Genomic DNA, 10,757 nt, shown 5'->3' with positions numbered 1-10,757 from the left:
TTCTTCACAGAGCCCCCACCCAGAAGGGTGCACACTTAGAATCATAGAGTCATTAAGATTGGAAAAAACCTCCAAGATCATCTGGTCCAACCATCCCCTTACCACCAGTATCACTCCCTAAACCATGTCCCTAAGCACCATGTCCAACCTCTCCTTGAACACCCCCAGGGACGGTGACGCCACCACCTCCTTGGTCAACCTGTCCCAGTGCCTGACTGCTCTTTCTGAGCAGAAATGTCTCCTCATTTCCAACCTGAACCTCCCCTGGCGCAACTTGAGACCATTCCCTCTTGTCCTATCACTGGTTACCTGTGAGAAGAGGCCAACCCCCAGCTCCCCACACCTTCCTTTCAGGTAATTGTAGAGAGCAATGAGGTCTCCCCTGATCCTCCTCTTCCCCAGACCAAACACCCCCAGTTCCCTCAGCCACTCCTCACAGGACTTGTGTTCCAGTACAGTTCCACTTACAACATGTGATGTGGTTGTGTGGCTGTCCCTGTCTCCTCAGGTAGGTCAAGACAACAGTGGTAGCTGATTTAAAAAGGCTTTAGCTTCTCCTTTCTATCTCAAACCTTGTTGGCATAACCAGTATATCTAAATACAATATTCACACCTTCCGAAGTTTTGGTCTTTTAGTAACATTAATTTCTGGGGGAGGATAAACTACTACTTCACATTTTCCCTTTGAATCTGTATTTTGTCCCTCTAAAGCCTTTTCTACAACAACAGCAAATTCTTATCTTCTTCTGAACATCTCCTTCGTATAGTTAAGTCTCTCTTGTTCCCTTGGAGAGCAATTCCAACTCCATTTGGTTTGTGGGAAGGGGAGCTGGTGTCAATGGCTTGCAGGAGTTATTTCAAGAAATGTAGGTCCCAGACTGAGAAATATTTAGTGTATGTAAAATGGAGGATCAGAGACCCAGGCATAAGGTCCTCCTCCAAATTGGCTCGTAAATCTCTTACTCTGCATAAGTCAGAATTTCCCCCCTATGCTCAATTTGTACTGCTCAGTCTTTTGCCAATGTCAAGAGGACCCAAGAAAGCAGATGGTCCTTCTGTCATGACTTAAAAAATCAAGTCACAAATCTTTTCAAATTCAGGGAAAAAGAATGAAAGAGGAGTAGAGGGGAGAGAGAATGAGAAGAAGAATTAAATTCATATATAAAAAAAAGAAGTCTATTAAAAAGATACTGCTGTTTATTCCATTACATATTTTTTCTGTTTTGTTTTGAAAAAAGAAAAAAAAAAGAGAAAGAGAAAAAAAACAAATAAACAAACAGAAAAAGAGAAGAAACAAAGTCCGTATGGATTTTAACTTTTCAGTACAATACTATTACTGAGGAATAAATGTGCAAGGTAGAACAGAACAACTCCTGCTCCATAACTAATAGGCAAGGAACAATTACAGTGTGAAATTGAGCTTAAACAGCCAGGAAACATCCGTAACAGATGTACCTAAGGAAATGAAGGTTATTAAGTTTTCCTAATAGTTTGCCAGATTATTTTACCACTTTGGTGTAGTCAGACTTTGGTGTTGCAGACAGATTTTTAAAGTTGGAGACTGGGATTTTCAAAGAGACTTCCTTAACCCACTGGCTTCAGCTGGAGTTAAGAGGAATTTTCCATTGGCTTCATCCAAATCAGAAATAGACTAAGACATCTGAGAATTTTCAAAAAACATAATGATCTGAAAACATTTTTTCTGGATCTGCTGCTGATGCCGCCAAACAAAAATTTGGAAATCCTGAGTGTCATGAGGTCATGTATGGAAGGGCTTCCCACCACCAGTGAAGCCAAGTTCTACAAGAACCTTCAAATATGAGTCACAGGGAAAAAATTCCAAATTTTAAGACCACATATGTCTTTTTGAAATGTGTGTGAGGAAGCGTGTGGGATAATGAGACCAGGTTCAATGGTCCAGGTGTCTTTTAGACATATATTTCCTAAGTCCTTTGAAAGATTACTGAATTAAGCCCGCAAGAATCTGATGTACACATTAGACAGTTTAGTCTGGTTATTTAAATTGTACTTCCATATTTAGGCTCCTAAATGTTTTGGTTATGAGACACAATGAACAACATTTACTCACTTTTTGATTAAATATCGAGATGCCTAAATTGCAGAGTCTGAAAAAAATATCCCTTTTTCTTGACACCTGGACAGTCATTCAGATTGGGACAAGAAATACTGTTTTTAGCAGTACAGGTGCAGGCAAAATACTTTAAGAGAGGAAGACGTTCTTATGCTAATTCACCCTGATTTCTGCAGCTGAAAATTTCATGAAAAGAATTATTCTCCAAATTTCAATCATTTATCTAATTTTTTTAATAGTTAAAAGTGAAAAGAGCATTCTTTGGATGTTCGAAAGTATTTTTATAGACATAAATGCAAGATAAAGGAACTGCTCTGAAATCAGATCTGTAAACAAGTACTGGAGTTGCAATATGAAAACAGTGAGCAATTTATAATACTATTTACCCTCTGTACATCATTTCTGTTGCTTACCAAGTGATAATAGAAGAGAAACTTATGTTTCTAAAATTGAACGGGCACTTTATTGGACAGTGAGATGTTTATCAAGATAATGTGTCAGTTTCTTGTGTTCCCAGCTGTTCTTTTCATGTCTCTGGGTTCTATTCTAATTGTTACTTTCTTTTCCAGTATGGGTTCTGTTGCTTTGTGGAAGGGTTTTTTACCCAATATCATAGACTTTTAGGTTAATTTCAAATTAATGCATTTTTCTGATAAATAGCTAATAAGAATAAAGCCACTGCCCCATTTTAATGACTTAAAAGCTCAAAGAGTAAAAAATATAAACATAATAAGAGGTTATTTATTCCCTTTCTCAAAACTTATGTTGATAGGGAGCTCTGTAGGACAAGATTCTCTTTTACTCTGTATTTGTACTACAGCCTCTCACTCTCTTCTAGATGTGACTAGACCTCTTGACTGCTGCAGCTGAAGAAGAAATCCTTGTGAAGGCCAAGCCGTCACAAAAATAAGACAAGCTTCAAAGCTTGTCAGGATGGTCATAACAGAAGGATGCAAATGCTGGACTAGAAATGCCATTTATTTTTTGCCTTTCTTTTTTTTTTTTTTTTTTTTTTTTCCCTCTGTAAAAACTCACAGCTTCTTCAATGTTGCTTCTATTTGAGATTCACTTATGAAACAATGATTTAGCAAGACCTTACCCAAGAATCCTGTGTGCATTTAATCATCATTTAATATACAGCCACCACTAATATCTTAAAAGAGGGACAGGCAAATAGCAAGACTCTCCCTCTGTTCTGGCATTTGAGCGGACAGGCTGAACTCTAAGAGTGCACATTTCAGTCGTCATATTTTGATGTAGTATCATCACCTTTTAAGTTATGAGATTGTGGCTGGGCTCTAGCAACTGTTACTATTAGATTTCTGAAGTTAAACTACTTAAAATGTTCAAAGATTTTGGTTTAATCTGTCAAAAAATATATGGCACTTACTGCGTACTAACAGCAGAGCTAGTTACTGATTAGACCTCTCAGAAGTGAAGAAGAACAGTACATGTTCTGGTTCCTCCTGATTTTTCTAAGTAAACAGTAAATTCTGAAGAAGAATAAGTTATATCAGAGCTGTGGGCTGCACCCTAAGCTGAGTTTTTCTAAACTTGCATTAACCATTTTATTCAGCAACACTTAGTGATATATTTTGTTCACTTGCCTCTGCACTGCCTACCCTTGGGCAGAGGTGCCTGTTTGGAAGACCTGTTGCCACCAAACCCAAGCACTGTAACCTGCCTGGAAGGCACCAGGAAGGATATCAGTTCTTTCAGCTGCAATTTCAAACTCCAGTTCTTTCTTTTCAGGTTCCTACTCTTGAAGTAGGAGACTGAAACAGACTGTCCCAAGTAATGTCACACCACATCAGTTACCTGCATACAAAGAAAGATGAGAAAGATTCTCCCACGTTGTCTGCCATCTGAGGTCAGATGTCTCCAGAGCTTAGAAGAGCTTCACTTGCATCATTTTTCAGTGAGCTACTAATGCTGACTTTGAACTTGAGTAAACACTCCTTAATAATTTCCAGTCTCAGTTTATGAATAAGGCATCCTCTGTATATGCTGGAAACAATATTTAGCTCATCCAGCCTTCATCAGTGCTGACTTTTAATACATTTCTGAAAATCTTCTGCATGAGCTCATCAGAGTAAAATACTTTCTTCACCTCTTATGGTTTCTTAGATTCACTCATCCATGTGTGGCCACTGCTGAGCTAAATAGAAGTTTTAACACCCTATAGCCTGCATTTATCTGCCCTTCACTATTCTCCGTCTAAAATGATCATGTCTCAGATATACCACCATAAAGTATTTGTGAAATTTCTGTCTAATCCAATTCATTAGACATGATTTAGCTTCTCTTGTACTGTTTAAAGTAGATCTCTTGTAATTCTAGTTGTAGTGACTAAATTCTCTTAGGAAGAGATTATACAGACAGTTATCCCAATGGATGGGAAGAGCTGTTGGACACAGGCCAGAGACAGAAAATCTTTCATCAAGGTCAGCCACAGCCAAAGACAGGATTTGTGACATCAATCTCAGGATATTTTGCATACAGGTAATATATGTGGGCCATCAAGGAACAGATCCTGCTATTGAATACACACCAAGGTGTCAAATTGACATTGAGATACAAATTACTGAGATTAGCGTTGAGTGGATTTGGGGATTAAATCTAGCCTAACAGGTAGTTTAAATGAATAGGTAGTTTAAATTGTAGCATAAACAATTGAAACCTCAGGCCCAACCTTAAGATAGTTCCCTTCCTAAAAAAGAGTGGAAGTATTTCACCTGGTTATTTTAGGAACCATTCTTTCTTCCTCCTCAGAGAGCTGACAGTTTGCAGAATGATGTGTCAAGTCCTCCACAGATCAGCTCTATCCCCCACTGACAGATGAGTTTAAATTTATTAAGCTTTCAGCATATGTTGTGTTTCTTAACCCTGGGAATTGCTTTTGTTTTAGATGTGATTTTTCAGCCTGAGGTCTCTGCACCACTGGGGACTATAGATCTACGATCTGTAAAAGCAAGCCAGTTCTCAGTTAGCTTATTTAATTTTTAGGGGTTCATGGAAAACATCCTAGAGGTTTGGGGTTCTTTCATAAGAAAATGATTGAAAGAGGAATGCTTTGCTCTGCTTTTTTACATTAGACATAATTATTACTGTCAATTAGTTTTGATTGACTTTCATACATTTATTTAATTTGTTTAATCATTTTAAGTCAAAGTCTTGTTAAAAGGAGTTTCTGTACTGCTAGGTGTTTGTATTAAAGATGTTTGCATGAAATGAAGCTGACAAATTACTCATTATCTGAGCTGTATTCTCCAGGAAAATTGGTGATTTAGGAATATGAAGAAATTTGAAAACATCATGTGTTACCTGAGTCAGACCTGGTTGTGGTGGATGTGTAGGCTGTGCTCAGAATTGGTGTGGTGTTCATGGTTATCCATCACTTTCCAAATCTCCCAAGCCCTACAAGACAGAAGTGTAAATTCGAAGTGCTTTTTGGTATTAATTGTTCATTATTAATGTTGTAAAGCTTTAAAATCTGAAACATTTCCTTTTGTTTGTTTCTTTGTTACATCAATTGCCTGCCTTATACCTTGCAAGATTCCCTGCTAAAACCTTCCTTTCTCTGGGGGTGAGAAGCCCCCTGAGGCAGCCAGGGAGAGGCAGCAGGGAGAGCTGCCCACCTCCCTGCCTACACTGTGACTCAGACCCGTGTAGGAGAGTCTCTAAATGCTGTATGGAAGGCTCTTGCCTCCACCCTGCTGTCGTAACATGGGGTTTTAACTCACCTACTGTGGATGTGCTGTATTTGTTTCCAAATGAATAATGAACAAACTGCAGGTACTATAAATATTCTGTGTAGTTGTTTAATGAAACACAAATGGCTGTCAATAAAAAGGACCTTTCTGAATTAGTGAACTACTTGCCCCTCAATTACAACCACACAGGATGTCAAAAACCAGTTAATTACCTTCTTTAGGGCTCTGTAATTCTGTTTTTAATGACTACTCCTCCCTATTAGTCCAGTGCAAAAAAAATGCCCCTCTGATGAGTTTCTGTTTTTGATTAAAGGAAAGAAACAGCTCAAGGAGGAGTCTTGCTGCCTGTCCATCAGTCCCTCTTGCTCACCAGAAAATTTGCTGTTGCTTGTTGCTTGTTTTCAGGGCTCGGTATGGTGATGAGCTGTGGTGGGATCAGATCTGACAGCAACTGAAGTCACTACCAGTGAGACTCAATTCTAAACTAACACATCAAAATGAAAATTGTTATGTGTGAGACAAGTGTCTAAGCTCACATCTGAAGCCAGTGGAGACTCTCTCATAAAATGTGTGGAGCACTGAAAGCAAACAGCTAACCAACTCTTAGGGGCTCAATTCACCTACATATGAAGAGACATCTTAGGTGATTTGGAATGCCCTAGGGTTTCTCCAGAATGGTTCCTGAGTCCCATAGGTCTTTTACCATACATGCCTTAAGTGTAGCCTCATATATCACAGCTTACTGGAAACAACATTAAATAACTTTTTTTTGATTTAGGCAACCACAGAGTAATAACATATCCTGAGTTGGAAGCAACCATCAAGAATCAAGTTTAGTGGCAGCACGGGAGATTGCAACGGTCTTTTCCAAATGCTTTTTATAAATGCTAAATGCAATCTGAGAGCTACTGACCTCTGTTCAAGTGTAGCTTCTCAGTTAATAACTTGGCTGCAACCACAAGTACATTTTCTTCTGCTGAAGGGTATCTGAAAAATATCTATGGTTTAGTTTACTCATTCTTTCAGAATAAGCTAGTTTAATACATGGGTGACCAAAGGATCCTTAATCGAATCTGCAGCACTCATCTCTGAATGAGGAGTGAGAGAGCCATTATCCTTCTCACAGCTAATATCTCTGAAAAAAAACATAGGAAATGATTCAGCCCTTATTACTGTCACATCTCATACAGTAGAGAAGTAATATGAATTTTACAAACAAAAATTGACCCTGTTTTCCTAAAGATAACTTGGGGATCTGTTTCTTCTTTCCTGGTGCTTCGCACTGCAGATGAAGAAGTCTATCAGCAGATCTAGCACAGGCAAAAGGAACCACACAGTAGCTGTGAGGTAATAAAAAAACTTGCTTCCCAAGCATTTTCTTTTAAGAGGTTTTCAAAAATAATTTTCCTTCATTCTTAAGTGCTCTGTTACAATTTATCCAATTATCACTCTGAAGAAACAGCCTAAATGCAACAGCCATGTAAGCTGTCAACCACTAGGAAAAAAAGACCTCATTGACTATTTATGGCCTAATGAGTAAGGATTATTCTTACCTTCCAGGAACATACATCTCTTGTATAAAACAGAATTTCTAAAGAAATAACTGATTTCTTAATATGTAAAGCTTTGTAAAATTTAAGGTCTGCATTGTTAAAACCTATACTTTTTTTTTTTTTTTTTTTTTTTTTTTTTTTTTTTTTAATTCTGGTATTCAGTGATGTATGAGGAGAAGAATGAAAGAAATTTTTACTGTTATAACTACAAAAGTACTTTGGTGTCTTGGTGTTTCCAGGGGGAAAAAATATTTCTGCATGCTTCTGTTGAAAAGTGTCATTTGCGTTGCAGAACTCTTTATCCCATTATTACCAGTTCAAGTGGTCACTTTACCATAAAAAGGAGAAAACAAAGTAACAAGATGGAGCATGAAATTTTAAGTGAGATTTTCACACACTGTGGGATGAGTGGAAGACCTAAAATCAGACCTTTTAACAGCTAGCATGTCTTTATTTCCTAATGGCATCCCCCCTGTTACCTCCAAAGGCCTATGGTGGCTTTGTAGATGGAAAAATAAGAGTCTTTTGTGGCATAACAGCTCTAGGGATCTTTTATATATTTTTTTTTATGGTATTATATGTTGACGTATATCTGTAGTTGATAATTGTAAACTATCAAGTGTTTGCTGCCAGCACACCAAACTCTCAGAGCAGCTCTGCACACCAAATCTTTCTTAAAGCACAGGCAGCACAGGGCTGGTAGGGAGCACATCTCCCAGAAAGATTTAAGTGCCTTTGAGAATTGAGGAACTGCACATTGTAGAGCCAAGGTCCTCTCTTCAGCCACATTAGTGCTGTCCAAAAGTGCCTGAGGTTGTGGAGTGCCCCTAGGGTTTGTGTGGGAACAGAGCCCAGGACCTCAATGGAGCAAATCTGGGAAGCCAGAACTGAAAGCTGGTGGAAGTGCCGGCTCTTTACCTTACCACAGTCACAAGGAGGCCTTGTCTAAGCTGGGAAAATAATACTTGTAAGACACTGAACCAATACCCCTGCTTCAAGTTTTCCATGGCATCAAGGAAAATACAGAATGATTTAGCCTTGTGTCATTAACCTTTAAAGCATTCCATTCAAACTAATAAGAAATATCATCTGGGAAAACAAAACAAAACAAAACAAAATAAAACACAAACACAAACACAAACAAACAAAACTCCCCAAATCACTTTTTTTTTTTTTTTTTTTTTTAATTCTGTTTGTTTCTAACACTTCTGGTTGTTTTTATCTCTACAGTAATAACAGTTGTTTTCTTTACCATTTAGCATCATGATACAAATGTTAGTGGCAGCACTGAGGCAGCAGGACAGTAAATTTTGCTTCCATAGTCATTGAGGTCCCATGGGCCTCTGCGACCATTTCCTGAGCAATCTGCCATGGTCTGTAAAATGTTTTTTTGCGAGCATTTACTTGTCTCCCATGGGAAAGTATGAGAAGTTCAGCAGAGTGAGAGGTGCTGTTATTTGTAAATATCATGAGAACAGAGGCATTTTCCAGAATGAGAGTCTCGTCACTCTGAGAACCAGAAATATGCTGTTTGCTTGATCATTTATCTTACAGCAGCTCACAATAAATTTGTCCTCATAAGCAGTACAATTTGACCTCTTACTCAGCATTTTGCTCTCTACAGCAGTATGATTTGTAGTGTCAGCAGATTTATAGAGAGCAGTGAAAAGAGAAAAAAAAAAGGCAGAAAATCGGCTTACCTGGGTTTCATTTTCAGCCTGCCATGTAGGGATAGTTTCAGTAATAGAGATTCCTGCTGCTCTAGAGAGCATTCAATATGTACAAGTAATAGCCTGCGTGTGGTGTATAAGGTCTAGGAGGTTCCCATGCCATGGAGATGGCTTTATGATTTTTCAGGAAGCCATGAATAAAAATTTTGAGACATTTCTTTTCATTAAAGACTGCCTTCCCAGGAGTAGCAGAAATTTAACAGGAACAAAATGATAAATTCCCTGTCTTTTGTATATTGTCCTGTTTGCTGCGTACTGACTAAAGACAGACAGAATGGATTGGATCACAGGAGTGATTCCTGTACAGCTATGAGAATTCTGATGGTATTATTGAGGTTGAGAGGGGAAATTTACAGCTACTCATATACTGATTACCACACAGATGTGAATGTTTAAGGCCAGAGGTAGTCTTTATTTTAAAGTTCCTTAAAATTATTTTTTTTTCTTTTAGTAAATTGTCCAAAAACATAGAAAAAGTGCTAACACTAAAAGCAAGAGGCTGCGAGAGAGGTTGTCCTTCCTAGATAGCTGTTTGCATCAGGTGTAGGGACAGATTTTAAGGCCCCTCAGCCATGTAAGCAACGTGTCCCCCTCAAGGCTGAGGAAGCAAGGCTGGACCAAGCTATTCCTGACATGAAGAATGTAGCAGCATGAGGAAAAGGTATAAGTGCAGGGAAGAGCCACAGATAAAGTCCTGGAAAATTGCTGCCAGTAGAGGATTCTCATCCTCACCTTTTATATTCACAGTAATCAGGCAACATCTGTTTTGTGGAGAAAACAAAAAGCAGTGAAATTCTCCATGTCTGGAGACTGCTGTGCATCCTTGTGCAATCTTTCACATTTTGCTATCATGTTAATTCCATGTATGTCTTCAGTGTTTCATGGGGACTTCTGAAGGTTAGAAATTCTGAAGTGTGGGTGTCTATGGTAGAGTACCTTCTGTCTTGGACAAGGATTATATTATTTTATTGTCTGGACTTTTGCAAAACCTTTTGGATTTCTTTTTTTTTTTTCCATGATGAAATGGTTACATTTACACTAAACACATACAAGCAGGTGGTTTGCCACAGGGTTTCATTGTAACGCAATTTAAAATTATGGTCACATGGCTTGTTTTCACAGGCTTGGCTTTTGTTTTGGTTTGTTCTGTATTTTTTTTTTTCTAGGGAAAAAACACGAATGTTTATTAGTTTTTAATTAAAAAGCACAGTTGGCATCAATGAAACTCACTTGTCACTACCTATAATTTCAGTTGACATACATTTAGTGAATTTTATCACAACTGTAGGTAGAAGGGAACTTCAGCAAGTTTACAGAAGAGTAAAATTAGTTGGTATATATTGCAGACATAAAATACAATTTTAAAAATGTTGTTTCTGTAGCCAGACCTTTATTCTTGCAAAGAATAATTATTTATGCAACAATTTCAGGGTTTTATTCTGCAGCCAATGAACAATTTGGAGTTTTGCCTACACAAGAACATGAAATTGTTCTGTGAGTGGACACCAAAAATATCCCGTGGGATGGTCCCAAATGTCATCAAGGACTGAAGTCCTTGGGGCTGAACACAAATCTCTGCAGTTAGAGTGTGGCAGTCCCACCTCTGTGACCTGGGCCAGAGAGACACAGAGACAAAATTGGTTGTGTTCTTTGTAGTTTCAACCTCCAA

Source organism: Aythya ferina (genome assembly GCF_964211825.1).
Source record: "Aythya ferina genome assembly, chromosome: 1".
Lineage (NCBI taxonomy): Eukaryota > Metazoa > Chordata > Aves > Anseriformes > Anatidae > Aythya > Aythya ferina.
This window is presented reverse-complemented; position numbering follows the sequence as displayed.